Raw genomic sequence first — 19,592 nt, forward strand, 5'->3', positions numbered from 1 at the left:
ACCTGACTCTGTGTTTTTTTCCCCAAACCCCAAAAACTTTAACCTTAGACTGTCTACTATTGCCCTCACCCCTTTCCTAAGAGGTCTGTAGGGGGCATGCATAAGTGCACCAACGTGCCTACTATCCCTGTCGTATTGTTTCTTTTATATATTTTTTTATTTTTCTTACATGTATCCATGTATTCATAACTATGCTTTTACTTATACCTATTATTTTGTAAGCAATTGACACAAATTAATTAATTAATTAATTAATTAATTAATTAATTAATTAATTTCTTTTGCCTAATCTCACTTACGTTGTGGCCCTGATTCCTGAGCCTATGCTGTCAGAGGAAGAGGACCTGGAAGATGAGGGGGAGGAACTGGGAATGCCTTCCTCCTCAGGACCTTCTTCCTTGGCAATGCCTTCCTCCCCAGGACCTTCCTCCCTGGCAATGCCTTCCTCCCCAGGACCTTCCTCCCTGGTAATGCCTCAGGTTCCATCAGACAACCGAGAGGAACAGCCTGAGATGAATCAGGAGGAAGGCATGTCGGAGCAGCCCCTGACAGGGAGTGAAGAGGAGGAGTATTGGCTCGACCCCAAGCAGCGTCGTAGGGAGAAACATGAGCAGCAACGTAGGAGGCATGGGAGGGTCAGAGAGTAGGCTGTCATTGAGCCACACCCCACAGGGGATAAAAGTGGGTGTGTTTTCTCCTTAAACTTTGTATGGGAAAAAGTTTGCCTTACTTCAGATTTTCTTCATGAATGATTGTTTTGTGGACTACCTTGTGATTTTTATGATGTAAAAGAACCATTTATCTCTGTGAGTAAGACTTTAATTTATAATTGCTGCCAGCTCGGACTTGACAGGCAAGATGTAGTGGAATGCCAAGAATATTATCAGTTCCAAAGAATTAGCTCTGCGAAGTCCCAGCCAGCTTGCCTGTCTGTGTTTGTGTGTGTATAATCTCTCATCTTTGGGGGGAAAGGGAAGGAGAGACAGAACACACTTATATAAGCCTGAGGGTAAATGAGCCCTCAAAAGTTCTTTCTTTATATAGTTGCTTATATATATATTCTTCCTGGAAAATATAAATCCAAGTTGCTTCATTTACAACTGGGTTTTTATTTATACATTACTGTAATCATCATTCATTATTTTATAAGGAGCTCAATAACTTTTGTGTGACTCTTTTTTTCCTCACAAAAATAGCTATTCCTTCCATGAATTAGACCTAGGAAGTTGATTCTGCATGTCATGAAAGGACAGCAAATTGCTGCTCTTTTGTTTGTCTCAGACCACAAATTGTTAACTGTCAACATATCAAGTTTCTAAAGTATGTTAATCTCTGAGACAGTGTCTCACTCTTCATAAAATTTCAGTCAGCCTCCATAGATTTGGGATTTATTTTCTCATTGTATTGTTGTAACACAATTTCAAAAATTACAGATGTAGGTACTGAAAACTAAGATCATATATGGGAGGAGGAGGAACACTTTAAATCACATTTGTGGTACTCTGTTGATTGAGGGGACATTCCCTAAGATCACTAGAATTGGCTTTGATTATATTAACTTAAATATCCAGTGTTTGTCAGGGTTCCAGCAAACCTCCATTCCAATCAATAACTCTGAGGCAGACATATCTCAAAGGTATCTTTATTTGGATAGTAAACTGGCACATCTGTTCAATCCCAAATCTGAAAGTTTTCGGCATTCCTTGCAATATTCAAACTGCAAATCCATCCATCACATCACATGCCCAATCACGATCCGTCCTAAAGTCAGTTTATAATTTCATTCTGCGCTATATTCAATGACCTTGAACTAATAAAAGAATTTTATTTTGTCTACTTAGAGCTACTCAATTGAAACCCATGTCTCCCACTTTCTCAGGCTTGTGGCAGAATGGGAGCATCAACTCTCAAAATGACTTCCAAAGCTGACAGTGTTGTAGAATTGTCTTTGATTTAACATGTTAATTTAAGCATCCAGTTTTACAAGATTGGCTTTATTATGTTACCTTAAATAATCTCCAATTTTGTAGAGGGTCTGCCTAATTTCCATTGAGAAGGGATCTGAATAATTTTCATAATTCATATACAGTAGTAATATTATTAACACCAGAGGTGGTATTCAGCAGGTTCTTTTTTAATTATTATTTTATAAATTTTCATTCATAAACATTTTTGAATAACAGTGCATTGGCAGAGCATTATTTACAAATAAAACACGATCAACATACGTTGGTAATAAACCTCAACATACAAACCAATAGCAATAGTAAAGGTATAATAACAGTACTAATAGTATAACTGAAAGAGTTGATCTAGGTTTCTTCTTATGTTAGGTTAATTACATTCTTATCAATTACTACATTTATGTTTATCTACCACTTTACTTTCAATATATATAATATTAACCATCATAATCTTACTTTCTCTAATTTCTACCTCTTTTCTCTACCCATTCATAGAATGTATTCCATGTGCAAAAGTATTCCGAATCATCTTTGTCTTTAATTTTGAAAGTAAATCTATCCATTTCAGCACAGTCCCAAATTTTCCTAATTATAACCTCGTCCAGTGGAGCATTCATATTTTCCAGTATTTAGCATACGTAATCCTTGCTGCCATCAGTATGTATAACACTAAATATGTGGTTGCTTTGTCAAAATCCTCAATAGTTTACCTAAAAGGCACATTTCTGGTTTAAACTCAATATTTTGTTTAGTTATCATTTCCAGCCATTTATGTATATTTTCCCACTATTTTCTTGCTTTATCACATGTCCACCACATATGGTAATAGGTTCTTGTGACTTGGTTGCATTTCCAACATTTAACAGATAGGTTGCTGAACATTTTCACCAATCTTGCAGGTGGTAAAATCTTATAAAGATTTTGTTTGTAAGCTGAAGCCATAGTCATTTTGTAATTTCTATCCCAAAGTTTTTTGCCAATTCTCTAATTCTATATTATAGCTAAAGTTTTTTGCCCAGGCAATCATCATTTCTTTGACTATTTCTTCCTCCATTTTGTAGTTCAGTAAATAATTGCATATTTTTAATCATTTTTTCATCCGTCCCCATTAAAATTGTATTCAAGGCTGTAGGTTCTTTATTTACATGCCATGTTCTAACATCTTTCTCGTATCTTGACTGAATCAGAAAATATGGCCATCAAGCTAGATTAACCCCTTGGTCCTGTCGTTGTTGCCTTGATTTAAATTCACCCCTCTCATTTAAGATATCTTTATATAGTACATTTTTTTCCAAATTAATGAGATTTGGATATATAAGTGCCTTCACTGGGGAGAGCCAGACTGGTATTTCCATATACTGTTGTGGTTTAATTTTTTCCCATATGTTAAGCAATGCATTCCTCACATAATGCCCCTGAAAATATTTACGCACTTGGGATTGATAGGTACTTCCAATCACTTGCTACTTACCAGAGGTGGTATTCAGCAGGTTCTGACCAGTTCTGGAGAACCAGTAGCGGACATTTTGAGTAGTTCAAAGAACCAGCAAATGCCACCTCTGACTGGCTCCGCCCCATCTATTCTCTGCCTCTCGAGTCCCAGCTAATTGGCTGGATCTTCTTTTGTTGCCCTGCACAGGAGAACAGAGCTGGAAAGCAGGTTAGTGGTGTAGGAAAGCAATGGAGATTTTACAGTATCCTTCTCCTGGAGTTGGGTGGGAATGAAGATTTTGCAGTATCCTTTCCCCTGCCACACCCACCAAGCCACGCCCACAGAACCAGTAGTAAAAAAATTGGAATCCCATCACTGATTAACACTTGTTTATTTCTTCTTCCTAGCAGATTTTAAGAGTCTGTAGTGCAAGCAAACACCTATCTATCTATACCAAATAGAAGTTCATCTGGAGATGCTCTGCTGCAAAGAAATAACTGATTGAAGATGTGGCTCAATTATCAGATACATTCTCCCCTCCCAGTTATTTTTTCTGGCTTCAAACCATTTTTCCTGAAAAGCCTTCTTGAAAATTCAGAAACTGTCAAGTAATTTGTAAATTGTCTCTATGGATTTTGGAGTCTTTTCTGCCATAACCTTTACATCTATTTTCCTTTTGGTATACTCCTTCATTCCTCTCAAGATTTACACTATAAACTTAAGGATTTCAAAGAAATCATATCATGCATACATTATATATCCAAGGATTTAGACATTCTCCTAGGAATTTTTAAATCATATTTGGGAGGGTGGGTATATTCTGCTTTTTTTTTCTGTTCAGTTGTGTCTGATTCTCAGAGACCTCCTGGAGTCCCTGCAGTTTTTTTGGCAAGATTTTTCAGAAGTGGTTTCCATTTTCTCCTTCTTAGGACTGAGAGTAAGTGACTGGCCCAAAGTCACCCAGTTGGTTTCTATTACCACTTACTTTTGAAAATCTCTCAAAATTTTAAATTTGTTTCCTCATGTGACACTTAGGCTGCTGTTCAGATAAGTAAAGGTGCCAGGACAGGCAAAAGTAGCTACACGTTTATAGAATTTAGCCTTGCCTGAAACGTTCCACACTTTTTTTATTGCTCAATATTTATTGTTGTTTTCCCACTTGTGTTGATTCCAAGTGACTCTGGCAATGTGTAGTTTTTAAGACGGACCCTGAGGCAATGGCTTATATTTTACATTTTCCTGCCATATTCCTTGTGCAACAGTGCTGAAGAATTCAACTTTCTTTCTAGAAGCGTTATACCAGGGGTGGGATTCGAATTTTTTAACAACCGGTTCTGTGGCCGTGGCTTAGTTGGTGAGCCAGGGCTTGGTGATCATGTGACTGGCTGGGCGTGGCCAACTCAATATCACTCACATCGCTTCTCCTCGCCTGGCCCCTCATGACTGTGGGGATGCTGCAACAGTTGTAAGTGTGAAAAAGGGTCATAAGTCACTTTTTTCAGTGCCATTGTAACTTTGAATGGTCAATCCGCACAAGCAAAGTACCAGCAAAGGAGGAAAAAAAATTCCATAGAAGTTCCAGAGACAGGAAGTCTACTCCTGCCAAGAATGTAATAAGAGTTAATGGAGAGGCAGTTTCTGTAAGCAACACCAGAATGTTTCCTTCCTGCCTTTTTTACAGGTTTAGGCCAGGTTCTCCAAACTGCTTAGAGTGTTAACAACTGGTTCTAGCGAATAGGTGCGAACCTGTAGAATCCCACCCCTGCTTTATACCCATATTTACCTCAGGTCTGCCCACTAGCCTATCTCAGGGTTTTTCAGACTGTATTCCACAGAACTCTAGGTTTCTTTTGTTTTTTTTTTGTGAAAATTTAACAGAGTTCCATGAGAGACTAAGGGGTGAAAAGTTCAGTTAAATGAAGTGAAGGTATCCATAGCAATATTTCTAAGATACAAAAGAAATAGTTGGGGATGTTCTTTCCCAGATTAGTTTCCATGATTTTTCTTTAACACTTTCCCCAGCCCCAACATTTAAAAAAAAAACCTAGTCTATATTACAGGTCCTGTACTGTTTTAGTATACCTATGAAGAAAATTGAAACAACCACCGCAAATCTAAACTCGGTACCAAAATGTGGGAAATTGCTGATGGTGCAAATGCTTTCTCTGCTCTGTATGAGAGAATGGTGGTAGACTCTGGAAACAAGGGACATAGCAGGAAGGCAGAAGAGAAGGTGAAAAGGAGTAAAATTTCTAGCAATTAAAGCAGAGGAAAACAGTGTAATGTACCTTTCCAGCATGGCCAGGAGTCTCAACTGATTTAATACCAGCTTCTTGGGGTGTTTCCAGTTTTCTGCTTCCTTTTCTGGGGAGAAAAGGGAGTCAGAGCTAGAAGAGGTGATAGGAACTGATTAGGCCATTATGATGTCCTTTCTCTTTCAGGGCGCCCTGCTTATTTGACCCATAGATTCTGAGAACAGCTGGCACAGCATAGCAAGCATGATCAAAAGAAGAAAATGCCCTTCTGAGGTAGGAGGAGAGGAGAGGGAAGGAAAGGAAAGGAAAGGAAAGGAAAGGAAAGGAAAGGAAAGGAAAGGAAAGGAAAGGAAAGGAAAGGAAAGGAAAGGAAAGGAAAGGAAAGGAATATTGAGATTTTCCTAAGAAAGAAATTTTCCTGAGCTATGTAGGCATATATGCTTGCAGTAAGAAATCTGATTCCACTAAGAATTCAAGTGGTACAAAAGATATGTGATCTTCCCATTAGTCGGAGTGCAGATACTGTTAGATCTGGAGGAGTGGGCGCAACAAACGGAGACGAGGCATCGAATAGTGACTCAACTCTTTATTAGTGACTTCAGAAAGAGAACAAAAACGCTAGGGCAGCAGCAGCTCCTTTTATAGAGCTGGCTGCTGTCACAGTGTCCAATGATTTAAGTTTGCCGCGCTGGAAGCGTCCAATCAGCGGCGACCCGCTATCAGCCAATCAGACTAATCGGAAACGACCAATCATGATCTGCTAACTGCGGGCCAATGAGAAGTGCAGGATTATGAGCCTGCTGTGGAAGTAAAACTATTAGGATTTAAAACCAGTGCGTTTGCTTAGTTCGTAACAGATACCTTAGCAGCACCTGCAGTATTCCTATCTCTCTCACACTATTTCCACAATATTCCCGAAGGAAAGTGTCTCTCAAGAAAGAATAGGGTAAAGCTTTTATTCACTTTAGCTCCTTGAATCTAATGATCCAACACTATGGGTAGGTTTAAATAATAGCCCAAGGGACTTCTTTGTATTGCCTGTGCCATAGCAAGTGAAAAATGTTTTGTTCCCCCTCAGCAATTAAACATATTCACCCAGATCACATTATTGATCTGAAATCCCCAACAGTGACAAAGTGGAGAGACCATTAATTATGTACTCAAATGCATATCAGTTGTATTGCACACTCTTCCAGTCTAAGATTATAGTCACATGATATTCTGTAGAAAGAAACTGGAAAAATCTAGCTATATTATCTGGGCTGTCATGAGGAGGCAGCAAAGACCTGTAAATGAAAGAAAGCCACCATAGATTAACAATATCAGGACACAATAGCGTCAGTCTCTTTACTGGGAAAATGTACTGAATGTACCCAGTTCTTCTGTAATGCTTGTTACCCAAATCTGACACGTCATGATACATCAGATCAACTGTTGATGGGAAATAATACAAATGTACTTGAAATTGTAGTACCAATGGCTGAATTTGAGCTATACTCTAGAAGTTTCTCAGAAGAATCACTACTCAAAGAATCACACTCTGTTACTTTTCAATAACAGTTCAAAAAAAGATCATATTGCTAACTGGCAGCAAAATTTAAAGTCAAGATTGTGACAAATCTGAAATCAACAAGACGGTGATTAATTAATTAATGATTCTGGACAATTATTAGCCATATGGAACAAATACAGTATTTTTGTATTCTGCCATGTGTTGGGCTTCATCTCCTTTCTTCAGGATCAATTCCAGTCAAAAGTGATTGGGGAATACTCTCATACCCTCAGCCCTATGATATGGAGTGATATAGGGCTCGCTGCTTTCTCCTCTCCTTTTTACAGGAGTGAGCTCGTTTGTTGCTATGGGGTGAGGATTCATCAGTATACTGATGATACTCAATTACACACTGTATCTCCAGCCCTGGCAAATTAAGCAATGCCATAAATGTCTTAGATACCTGGAGGCCGTGGGGGTCTGTATGGGAAATGACAGGCTTTAACTTAACCCTGCTAAGGTTGAGTAGCTTTAGTTCTCAGGACCATGTCTGGTTCTAGGACCATGCCATCTTTGGTACTGGATGGGAGTCCTCCTAGACTCATGACTCCTGCTCGATGAAGAGTTGCCTGTTAGACGAGGATGACCTTTGCATGGCTTTATCTAATCCACCAGTTGTGCCTGCAGATCTTGCTTATAGCCATTCATGCCCAAGTCACCTCCAGGTGGAACTACTGCAATGTGCTCTATATGGTGCTGCCCCTGAAGAGCATCCAGAAGCTTCAGCTGGTACAAAATGTGGTGTTACAGACAGCTATGTGCACTTCTAGGGCAGGACATGTTACATGACTGCTCCTTGATCTGCATTGGGACTGGGTCATCGAAAAGGCTCCCAGGTTACATTGGCCCACCTCATTAGATATGCCATGTTACACCTGGTACCTTCTCTGCTGCTGTATCTGCCTTTTGAATATCCTTCCCCCTGAAAATACAGTAGATTGGCCCCATTCCTTTCGATTTTTTGTAAAGGCCTCAAAACCAGGTTATGCTACCAGGCCTGGAACAGAGGACCAGAGATCTGTTCTGATGTCTCTATTGCTGAGGATGCCATTTTTATCCTTCCTTTGCCCTGGGTTAATATTTCTGGTTTTTATTTATTTATTTATTACTATTTATTATTGGGGATATCATCATCATCATCATCTCCTTGTGTGGTCTGCAGTTGTCGGGGCAGCGGTAGGAGTTGGGGATGATTTTTTTATTTATTTTTTCCCAGATTTTGTTCTATTGTGCTTTATTAATTTATTTGATTCTTTTTATTAGTTTTTATTGGTTTTTATTTTAAATATGGTTTTACATTTTGTAAGCCACCTCAAGTCGCCATGGGTGAATAGGCAGCAATATAAATTCAATAAATAAATAAAATAAATAATACTGGGGATTAGAATTTTATCTGTTTTATTTGGGCTGTTTTATTTATTATGGTGCACCATCCAGAGTCCCCTTTGGGGGAGGTGGGCTGGTATGTAAATTTGATAAATAATAAATTAAACTAATAAAATAAAATAATATTTTTAACAACAGAATCTAGTAAAAGAAAGTTCCTGCGTTATCCAGAATTGATTAAAATTGCTGATACAACAGGACCTGGTATAAAAAATGTACTTATTATAAAGTTAAAAGATTTGGGAATTGCAATCACTGACCTGACAGGTGAGGGTTACACTAATGATGCCAACTTGAAAAGAAACAAAGAAGTGCAGGCTCAGATCTGAGAGTTAAACCCTCAAGCACTTTTATCCCATGGAGTTCTCATTCACTGAATTTGGTGGTGCTTTAGCTTCCAGTAAGGCTGCTGAGGTTGTTTTTTTTTTAAAAAAAAAAATTATTCAGAGGATCTATGTGTTTTCCTCTGCAAAAATTAAATAATGGCAAATTTTTGAAGCAATGTCTGAAAACATTCCATCTGGCTCTGAAGCTAGTGCTGCACAATGAAACAGTTGAGAGGATTGATAAAGTATATCAAACAACAAATTGGGAAGATAAATGATGTCATTGTGCCATTATGGAGACTAATGCTTTGATAGGAGCTATTTGTGGGGAAACCATAGCACAGGAAAAATGCAATCACAGAAGAAACATCTATTATGTTAAATGTCTGCATGACTTAGTGTTGTGACATAACATACCATTTGAAATAAATATACCAAGATTTTGATCCTGATATATCTTGAGCAATGAATAAATGGGCATAATAAAGTCTTACCTGTAGTCTTACCAGATAAATGAGGGGTTCTCATTTTTCATCTATTTACTCCAGTTGTGTTGGATAAGTATGTTGAAAGTTTAACAGAGACATGTTTTGACTAGAAATTAGGTATGAAACATCTATAATACTTTAAGCATTAATGATGATTTAAATATATTAACTATATTTTAGATTTTTTGGCAATCAATCTGTACTGTATATATTGAGTTTCACTAGGCTGTGATTTTTTTATATTATTTTAAACTTGTATTTGTGTTTCTTCGCTTTGTGCTTTGAAAACTATAATATGTACCTGGTAAAAATAAACAAAGAAATAAAAAATACAAGCTAATCTTGTAAGGAAAGCTTAAGATCAAAAAGTTGGGTGAGACCCAGAATAAAAAACTAGATTTAATTTCATTTCTCTTCTGTTGCATCTAAAATTTACTGTTCCAGTGGCAATTTTGATATAGTTTTGGGTAATAAAACTCAATATAGACAGTCTTGGAAGGTTCCATCCAAATCTTACAATTCTATGACAACATTTGTGTGTTGAAATTCTTGATCAAATTAATATTGTTTCCTGACAAGATCACTGCTTGAGAATGAACCAATCCTATGCTAAATGATAGGACTATGTTAATATTTGTATGATGGGAGATTTTAATGGAATAATTAACAACCGGTTGGACTATAAAACACAGAAAACAACAAAGAAAGTTAGAAAGATACTACCAAAATCCTTCCTTTGAATAACAAAAGAATTTAATTTAAAAGATGCATGGAGAGAGAGAAATGCGGAAAGTAAGCAATATACTTTTTATTCAAAAAGGCACACATCCTGGTCTAGAATAGATATGATATGGATGTCAGCAGAATTATTGACTAATAATAATATACAGATATGAAAAATAGAAAAAAATTCTTTTGTAACTGAAACATAATTTTGCCCCTTTTCAACAGGAAAAGCAAGTTACTTTTGTCTCAGACTAAACCAAAAGCTAACAGAAAAAAGAATTTTTTATCATTTTTTTAAAATAATTTTTTAATTAATTTTCAATAAACAAACATACACAAACAAAACACAAAACATAAAAACATAAAATTTCTTTTTGGAAAGCGGCTTAGTCCCAGGTTACATCTTTTTTGTACAGACATAAATCAAATTAATGCTCACTTTATATACCATTTCATATCTTATTTACCATTCTACATTTTCTATATAGCTTCCCTCCTCTTTTCACTCTCTTAATTCTATTTTATTTATTTCATCTCAATTTAAATCATTACGCTTGTATCTTTTGTCTGTTCTATTTGAATTATCTATTATCTTTTCTCATTAACACAAAGTTTCTCCTGTAATCACTGACTGAAGTATGACGCCTAAATTTCTTTCCCCTAAATTTCTTTCCCCTAAATTTAACACTTAAAATAATATATAATTTTCATTCTGCTTCTGCTTAGTACATTCTAAAGCTGCATACCATATTTTAAGATAGGAAGATAATAAGTTTATAATGTAATTAGAACAATAATCCATAGCAAATTAAACTCTATCATTAAATCTTAAGCATTTTACACATTCCTTTTAATATTTTATCCCATTTTATAATCATATAATGTTCCAGTTTTCTAACATTATTTCAAATACAAATACAACAATACAGTCTTATGTACTTTTGCAGAATCTCTTTTTTAATTATATTTTTACCCATTGTCTCTGAATAAATCCTGTTTCTTTACATCTTGTTTCAAACCTTTGTAACTTCTCTTCCCTTTTTTCCTTCCTTTCTTCTCCAATCTAGCCTTTTTACCCCCTTGTCTCTTGATCACCACCCTCTTAATCTCCACCCTCTTCTGTATATCCTCTTTTCTGTTGCTTTCTGACATTGTATCGATTTTTCACCTTATTTTTCCCTTTTTTGGTTGTTTTTTTAAGTCTTAAATTCTCCATTCTCTTTCCTCTCTTTCCCTTTTCTTCCCCAGCTAGAGTTTCTTGTTCATTAAAGATGGCTTCTTCTTCTTTTTCTTCTTCTTCTTCATCCCGATCTTTCTGTAGTTTCTGATAGGTAAAAATAGCCATTTCTAAGAAATGAAAAACAGATCCAGAAGAGCCCTTCCCTTCTTGTTCCTCTTCTTTTAGCTTTTTAAATTCCATTTTCAGTTCATCAACAAGTAATGCCATTGTAAAAAAAAATTTTAAACAACCCAAATGTTTTTAGTCTTTCAAATAATAATTTCCAAAGGTCCCAAAGTCACCAAGCAATCCAAATACACACAATCTGTTTCATTTAACACTTTCTTCTTTTTATACTTTCTCTTCCTGGGGTTACAGTTCAGTTGCAAAGTTCCAAAATATATCTTTTAGAAGGTTTGTAAGACTTTGGCGGCGGCAGGAATCCGTGATCGTGCGCGGTTTCTGCTGCGCTCGCCGCTGGAGTGCCCCCGATCCAGCCGGATTTGGGGGCTAATAGTTACCCCGTAGAGGTAACTGAAGACAGGGAAGATCCAGCAGGGGTCCGGGGGAATCACAACCCCGCTCCTCAGCTGGCTTAACTCCCTTTTCCTAAAGCGGTGGAGCGGCGGTCAGCAATGGCCGCCACAAAGAAGCTTTCATCCGGAATAAGAATGTGCAGGAGGAAGCTTGAGAAGTGAAAGTTTTTGGGATAATAAGTAACATTTAAATACCCTGGAATTTAAACTTCATTAAAGATACATCGTTCCCTAAGAAGATTGGAAAAAGTGGTGGATGAAAGTTAAAAGAGAAAGTTTGTTTTTTCTCACTCTCCTTCCTTACGGTGATAGCAGATGGATATCGGAAAAACCCGCTTTGGCATCAGCAGGTAATTAATTTTGAAAATTAAAGCCAAGGGGACATTAAAGATTTCTGAACATTGGAAAAAAAACTTTTTTTTTTTTTTTTTTGCTATAAGTGGGAAGGGAGAGGAAAAGAATTAATATTAAGATTTCGCTGGAGGAGGCTGCTTGGAACTTATAAGACTAGAGTTAAATTGTAACAAGAATTTTTGATCATTTTTGTAAATGGTTCCTTAGGAACTGCCTTTGTATTCTTGTAGCATTTGTTTCTTGAAATTTCTCAACAAACATTATTCCAGGTTATATCAAAGGGAGAGAAGGATGTAGGAAGGGTAGAAAGGAAGTATCTCAAAAACAAACAAAATAAGATCAAAATTCTAACTTTTTAAAAAAGATATGAAGTTGTATGGTTGTAGTCCTTGACCTACAATTATTTATTTAGTGACTGTTCAAAATTACAATCATACAGAAGAAGGTGACATGACATATTTTTATGATATTATGATGTCCCAAAGTCATGTGATTGACTTTAAGATAGAAGAGGAGGTGGTTAAAGAAACAATGGTAGTAAGGGTGAAAAATGTTGGACACAATATAGATTTGGAACATTGGAAAAAATGTGGTGACTAAATTACAAATTAACTATGTCTCCAGCATACAGGGAAAACCTGTACAAAATGTTTTATAGGTGGCACTTACCCCCTGCTAGGCTAGTAAAAACGTTTAACCAAAATCCAAATTGTTGGAAGTGTAAGAAAGAAAGGGGCACCTATTTTCATACGTGGTGGAAAGAAATATTGGAATACAATTCAACTGTGGTTAGAAGAAATAATAAAACAGAAAATTGAACCCCAACCAGAATTATTTTTATTAGGCTTAGCAACAGAAAAATACAACAAAAAAGTCAGATATATTATGTCACATATTTTAACAGCTGCTAGGATCTCTTATGCACAATTTTGGAAGCAGGAAAATGTACCACCAGAGGGTGTTGTTATTTAAAAAAAATTAGACTGTGCAGAGATGGACAGGCTGACTTTGAAACTAAGAGATGAAGAGGATTCGATGTATTATATAGTCTGGGACGCCTGGTACAAATGGTTTAAGAATAAAAAGAAACTAAAATGGTAATTAGGTAAAGAATAGGAGATTATGTATATATCTATTGTGGAGAAAATGGAAATATATGATGAAAATATATTAATTTGTAATAAGAATAAGGAAAGAAATATGCAATGGTAATATAATAAGAAAGTATATATAGAAATATAATAAGGAAATCTAAATGATGTCTTGACGTTGACATAATGATGTATATAATTTTATGTAATAAAGTTTATAACAAAAAACAAAAAACAAAGTCATGTGATTGTCATTTGCAACCTTCTGACAAGCAAAGTTCATGGGTTAAACCAGATTCACTTAACAACTATGCGACTCACCGCTTTGCTCAGCAATGAAAATTCTGGTCCCGATTCTGGTCATAAGTTGAGGACTACTTGTAATCTCTTTCCAAACTTCATTGTGGCAACTTTTAAGCGTTTTTTTTAAAAAACCATCATTCCTTTCCTCCTAGTTGCTCATCTAGCTGCTAGTTGTTATCAGGCAAAGCTCTTCCAGTAACTAAAAGGGGATTGCACATTTCATATCTAACAATCTCTTCTAATGAAGCAAATAGAACAGTAAGAAGCTTATCTCCCTTAAACCTAAGGCAGAAAGGACACTTTGTTTATTTTTCTACCTCCAATGTGGGTTTATAATTTTGAGTCTTTGTTTATTGTAGGAGGCCAGTTTATGCACTCAGTTAGTACAGGAAAAATGAGAACATGAAAATGAAAACACCATATAATCTAACTATTCTATCATTCAGGAACAAAACATCTAACATTTTACAGCAAACAAACCAAAATAAGATGTACGACTGCTTTCATAACTCCAGCACCTCTTTCTATGTAGCTAGAGATGATAACCGATATATTACAAATCTTTAGTGAGATTTGGAAAGCTGGCTTGTTCTCTTTGTCCTGTATAAAGTCAGTTCAAAAATTGCCATAAGATGAAGCTGAGAGATAAGATTCTTCGTAAGTTCCTTCTAATCAAATTGGTGTCAACTGTTAATGATCACACAGCTCTCCAGTATGACCCAACTAGCCCTTCAGGTTTCCCAAACAATACAATCAACTATTATAGGATAGAATAATAAGTAATAGTGGCAGGGCAGTAAGTTGCCTGAATACAGAAAGTATACAATATAGTCTGCTAGCTAGGATTACAACAGCCATAAACAGAACTTACTATGTCCCAGACTACAGCAGAAATAGCGGAGAGGAACAGGTCAGGGCTTCCTTGGGATAGGAAAGTGTTAGATTATTACATACTATTTTCAGCATTTCCAGCCTGGAAGGAAACAAAAACAAGTGATTCATAATTTGTTCACCGTGGTTAGTTTCATGGGAGAGTAATACTGGGACTGTAGGCAAGAGGAAGAAGTCAAAAAGTATTCCAAAAGACAATTGCAAACAATTTCTGTGTTATCAAGAAAATTACCCAGACATGCCTGTGTAATCACTTAGGAGTTGAACCTAATTGAAAGAAATTTGTCTTTACATGCCAGAGTGACATAGTAAGGGGCAAGACATAAATATAAGTATAATACGACTGATTCAATTAATAAAGGATTTATAAATCAGAGATAACATAGGGTCTCCATACTGAAAATATCAGATTCAATCCCTGGCATCTTAATCTAGCACTAGAAAATTGGTAAACTGTTGCCTCGAACATTGATAAACTGTTGTCAATCTGTGCAACATTATTAAATCTCATCCAGTGGTGGGATTCAGCCGGTTGGCACAGGTTTAGAAGAACCATTTGTTGACTTTCTGAGCAGTTCAGCAAACTGGTTCTTGGAAGAAATCTCCTTCCAACAGCCTTTTGTTTTTTCCACTTTACGGGGCTAATCCTGTCAGGAAGATGCCCACCCACTTTCTGGAGAGCTTAAATGACCTCTCTGCTAAAGGGTTTCACTTTATGGGCAAGCATTGGCTGCTGATAATTATTATTGCATTTTAACTATTTTAATTCCTCAAGGTGCTCTGGCACCCTGCCTGATTTTGTAATTCTGGCTTGTAGGTATTTCTGATGAAAAGGAAGGTATTCAGACACAATAGTTCAGGTTTCAATGATGGCTATGGCTATCATTGATCTTCAGTGTGTATTCCCCCATTTCTACCGTATATGCCGGCGTATAAGACGACCCGGCGTATAAGACGACCCCCAACATTTCCACTCAAAATATAGTTTGTTATATACTCACCCCTCTTCCGCACGCCTTCCACTTTTGCACTTTTTTTTTTTTGAGGCACTTTTGTCTACCGTGGAAGCGAATCCCGTGAAGCTGAAAGGAGCAGCCAGCCTTCTCCCAGCTCCCAAGGAAACGAGGCTCGCACCGCCCGGGCTCCGCTGAGGTATCCGGCTGGGGCTGTCAGGAGTTGTTACCGCTGCGGCGGCTCCGCTGACTCGCGTGCTCCAGTCCCGCGTTGCCTCGGGAAGGGAAAGGCAAAAGGAAGAGCCGCGGCGGCGCTTGCAATGGCAGCAGCGGCTCCTGGTTTTGCCTTTCCCTTCCGAGGCAACGCAGGACTGGAGCCGCGCAGACGGCCGCCAGCGGTAACAACTCCTGACAGCCCCAGCCAGATACCTCAGCGGAGCCCGGGCGGTGCGAGCCTCGTTTCCTTGGGAGCTGGGAGAAGGCTGGCTGCTCCTTTTGGCTTCACAGGATTCACCCCCCCAATTGGAGGCATCTTTTTCAGGGCAAAAAAGTCGTCTTATACGCCGGCAAATACGGTAATCTAATGATCGGTATTTAGGGCAGCTTTTTGCAAGCAAAGAAGCTTTTTGTATTTTTGTACAGGTAATCCTTGACCTACAATAATTCATTTAGTGACCATTCAAAGTTACAATAGCACCAAAAAAAGTGACTTATGACCATTTTTCACATTTACAACCATTGCAGCATCCCCACGGTAATGGGAGCCTGGGTGAGGTGAAATGCCCCTCAAATGTGAGTGATGTTGAGTTGGCCACACCCACCCAGTCACATGACCACCAAGCCATGCCTACCAAGCCAGTCATTTGGGCAGAGAACTGGTTTTTAAATTATTTGAATCCCACCACTGGTCTCATCTAGTATACAATAAGGAAGTTTCTAAGTCCTAACTGGTAGCAACAGTACAGGTAGCCCTCAAATAACAACCATACATTTAATGATGGTTCAAATTAATGATGGCCTCAAAAAGGGTGTGCTTTAAAGGGAGTGCCTGTAAAGCACTTCCTACATCACAAAATGGCATACACACAGAGAACACAGTCATGCGATCATTATTTGGATGTTTGGCAAACTTGGCAAACTTGTGACCCAGTTGCAAGTATCTTGCAATCATGTGATCACCATTTGCAATTTTCTGTACTGGCTTCCCCAGAAAGTCATTGGGGAAGCTGACAAGAAAGGTTGCAAGCTACTGCTTCCTGCCAAGAGGATTGGCTAAAAGAGCTTCCAGCTGAAGGATTCAGATTCATTCCTGCTTGGATTTTGGCAGCTGCAGGCACAAAGCTGCAGAGAAGAAAGGATTGCAGCTCCATGCCTGGCTAGATTTATCCTTTTCTCCCTGCATCCTTCCCTGAAGCTGCTCTGCAGGCATGGAGCTGCAGAGAGAAAAGATTTTAGCAACATGCCTCATGAAATCAGGGGTGGGATTCAAATTTTTAACAACCGGTTCTGTGGGCATGGCTTAGGTGGTAGGTGTAGCTTGGTGGTCATGTGACTGGGTGGACATGGCTTGGTGGTCATGTTACTGGCTGAGCATGGCCAACTCAACATCACTCACATTGAGGCACGTATCTCGTCACCTGGCCTCTCATGACTGTGGGGATGCTGCAACAGTCGTAAGTGTGAAAAAGGGTCATAAGTCACTTTTTTCAATGATCACTCCACACAAGCAAAGTACCAGCAAAGGAGGGGACAAAAACTCCAGAGAAGTTCCAGAGACAGGAAGTCTAGTCCTGCCAAGAATGTAATAAGGGTTAACGGAGAGGCAGTTTCTGTAAGCAACACCAGAATGTTTCCTTCCTGCCTTCCTTACAGGATTAGGCCAGTAATTTCTTCCAACAACCGGTTCTCCGAACTGCTCAGTATGTTAACAACCGGTTCTAGTGAATAGGTGCAAACTGGTAGAATCCCACCCCTGGATGAAATCCAAGCAGAGAACACAGCTAAAATCCTTCCCTCCCTGTCTCTCCATGCTTGCCATTACCTGAGCCTACATTTGCTTAGAAACCAATGAGATCACTTAATGACTACAACCAGAACGCATAGAACCACGGTCATTGGGTGAAGTGCTCATGTGGCAAGACATCTCACTTAATGCCCAACATTCCAGTACCAATTGTGGTCATTAAGCGAGAACTATGAGTATCTCCATCTTCAATACAGATACTGCAGCACAGTAAAAACATCTCCACATGTTCAGATTCATTTGCCAATATGAAAGAACTTTGGACCTCTGGGTTTCAATGGCAGGAACCTCTATGCAGCCTATGCTTCAGACTGCTTTGGCTACATGCCACTATGTTCCAATAATAATATTAATCTTTCAGCAGCCAAGCCCGTTTTTTGTTCTATCTTTTGTAAAGCTGGAGTTCTGCTGGCTTGGGATGGATCATTTTTCCATTTCCAGGAACTTTGCTTTACTTCACCTCCCTCCATCTGAACACAGGGGCTCTCTTGTAAATTTAACAGATACCTTATCAACAAACTTGAAATAAAACTTTTATTTTTCCTTTCACCAAACCTTGCTTCACTCCATTTTTTTAGGCCAAGAGTCCCCAAAACTTGGCAACTTTAAGATTTGTGGACTTCAATTCCCAGAATTCTCCAGCCATCTGGGAGTTGAAATCCACACATCTTAAAGTTGCCAAGTTTGGAGAGCTCTATTCTAGGCTCTGGTTCAGGCACAGAAGAAAGACAGAGAATGTCATAGATGCAGCTGTTAAAGTTTGCAGTCTTCTGTTGTTTGGATTCCATAAATGCTGATACTTTCCTGCTCCTTGCAGTCTGAGAGGCATAAGTGCTTTGGGTGGACTGGGGAGTAGACACAACACTGTAGCAGCAATGTTAAAGAAAAGAGTTAATGTGTTCCCAGCTTAGCTAAGGTAGATCCAAAATCATTGCAAACATGGGTTTTGTTTGCTTGCTTGCTTTGGTTTTGATATGTTGGCATTGTGGCTATTTTTACCCACAAACTATTGCTTCACATTTCCCCCCAGTTCCTCAATTTACAGTCTTGTGGCCACAATGATAGGTTGAGAACTTTACAATGATCCATAATCCCAACAAAAAAGGAGGAATGATGTCAGCTAGAGTTTTTCCTTCTCTTCAGTAGGTGATGAAAGTCTGCAAACTTCCTGTCTACTGCTCCTGCCTGCCTGCCTGCCTGCCTGTCTTTCCTCCCTCCCTTCCCCTTTCCCTCCTCCTTCCCTCCCTCCCTCCCTTCCTTCCTTCTGTGTTTTCTATCTGCAATGAAGGAGAGGAGGGCTTTTTTTTTGTTGCTATAGGATTTGCAGCTGCTTCAGGCAAGGCAGAGTTTTATTTTTTTTCCTCCTCAATTTCAGCATTTCAGATCACAGATCAGCTTCAAAGTGCCCCTGAGGGTTTGGAAAGGAAAAAATAGCAGAAGTGTGTGGAAGCACTTGTAATGAAATATAATCCAGCCAGAAGACAGGAGATGGGTGAATCCATATCTTACATACTGAAGACACCTGGAGAATGAGAATTTGACTAGGAAAAGCATATTAAGGGTTTAAGTAGTTGATATAATAGTGTTATTGTTATTTAATACATATATAAAATTCATCATTGTATATAATATCCTTCTCCCCCCCCCCCGGGGCGGGGCCGGGGCGGGCGCGGGGGGGGGGGGGGGGGGGGGGGGGGGGGGGGGGGCCGGGGGCGCCGGCGCGCCCGGCCCGCGGGGCAAGGGGGGGGGGGGGGGGGGGGGGTTTTTTTAAAAAAAAATAAAAAAAATTCAATAAATTAATAAATATCCTTTATTACAGTAACTTGCCAGAATGTTGTATGGTTTCATGACAATAATTATGAGGCACAAAAATAAGTAAAATAAATATTACTAAGCTACAAACTGAAATAAACAGAATAAAGTATTAGTGCAAATACTAAAAGGAATCTAAAATACTTAGAGGCGAAATTGCCAAGTTAATTATTAATTGAATAAAATACTAAACTACTAAAATAATAAACTAGTGAAATATTAACATTCTATGGTGTTTCTCAATCAATTTCTCAATTTTGTTGCAATCACCAACAAATATT

At 38.3% G+C, this 19,592-nt stretch overlaps 1 long non-coding RNA gene across 1 annotated transcript; it reads left to right on the forward strand.

Annotated features, from left to right (window-relative positions):
- The first annotated feature begins 616 nt into the window (after nucleotides 1-616).
- Nucleotides 617-19,028, forward strand: LOC148131286 (uncharacterized). The gene is made up of 3 exons (XR_015748347.1): nucleotides 617-806; nucleotides 5,838-5,924; nucleotides 18,875-19,028. It is a non-coding gene; the product is annotated as an uncharacterized LOC148131286 (long non-coding RNA).
- The last annotated feature ends 564 nt before the right edge of the window (nucleotides 19,029-19,592 follow it).

This window comes from Notechis scutatus, chromosome 3 (assembly GCF_049901735.1).
Source record: "Notechis scutatus isolate UNSWTSFEM ecotype Mainland chromosome 3, rNotScu1.2, whole genome shotgun sequence".
Classification (NCBI taxonomy): domain Eukaryota; kingdom Metazoa; phylum Chordata; class Lepidosauria; order Squamata; family Elapidae; genus Notechis; species Notechis scutatus.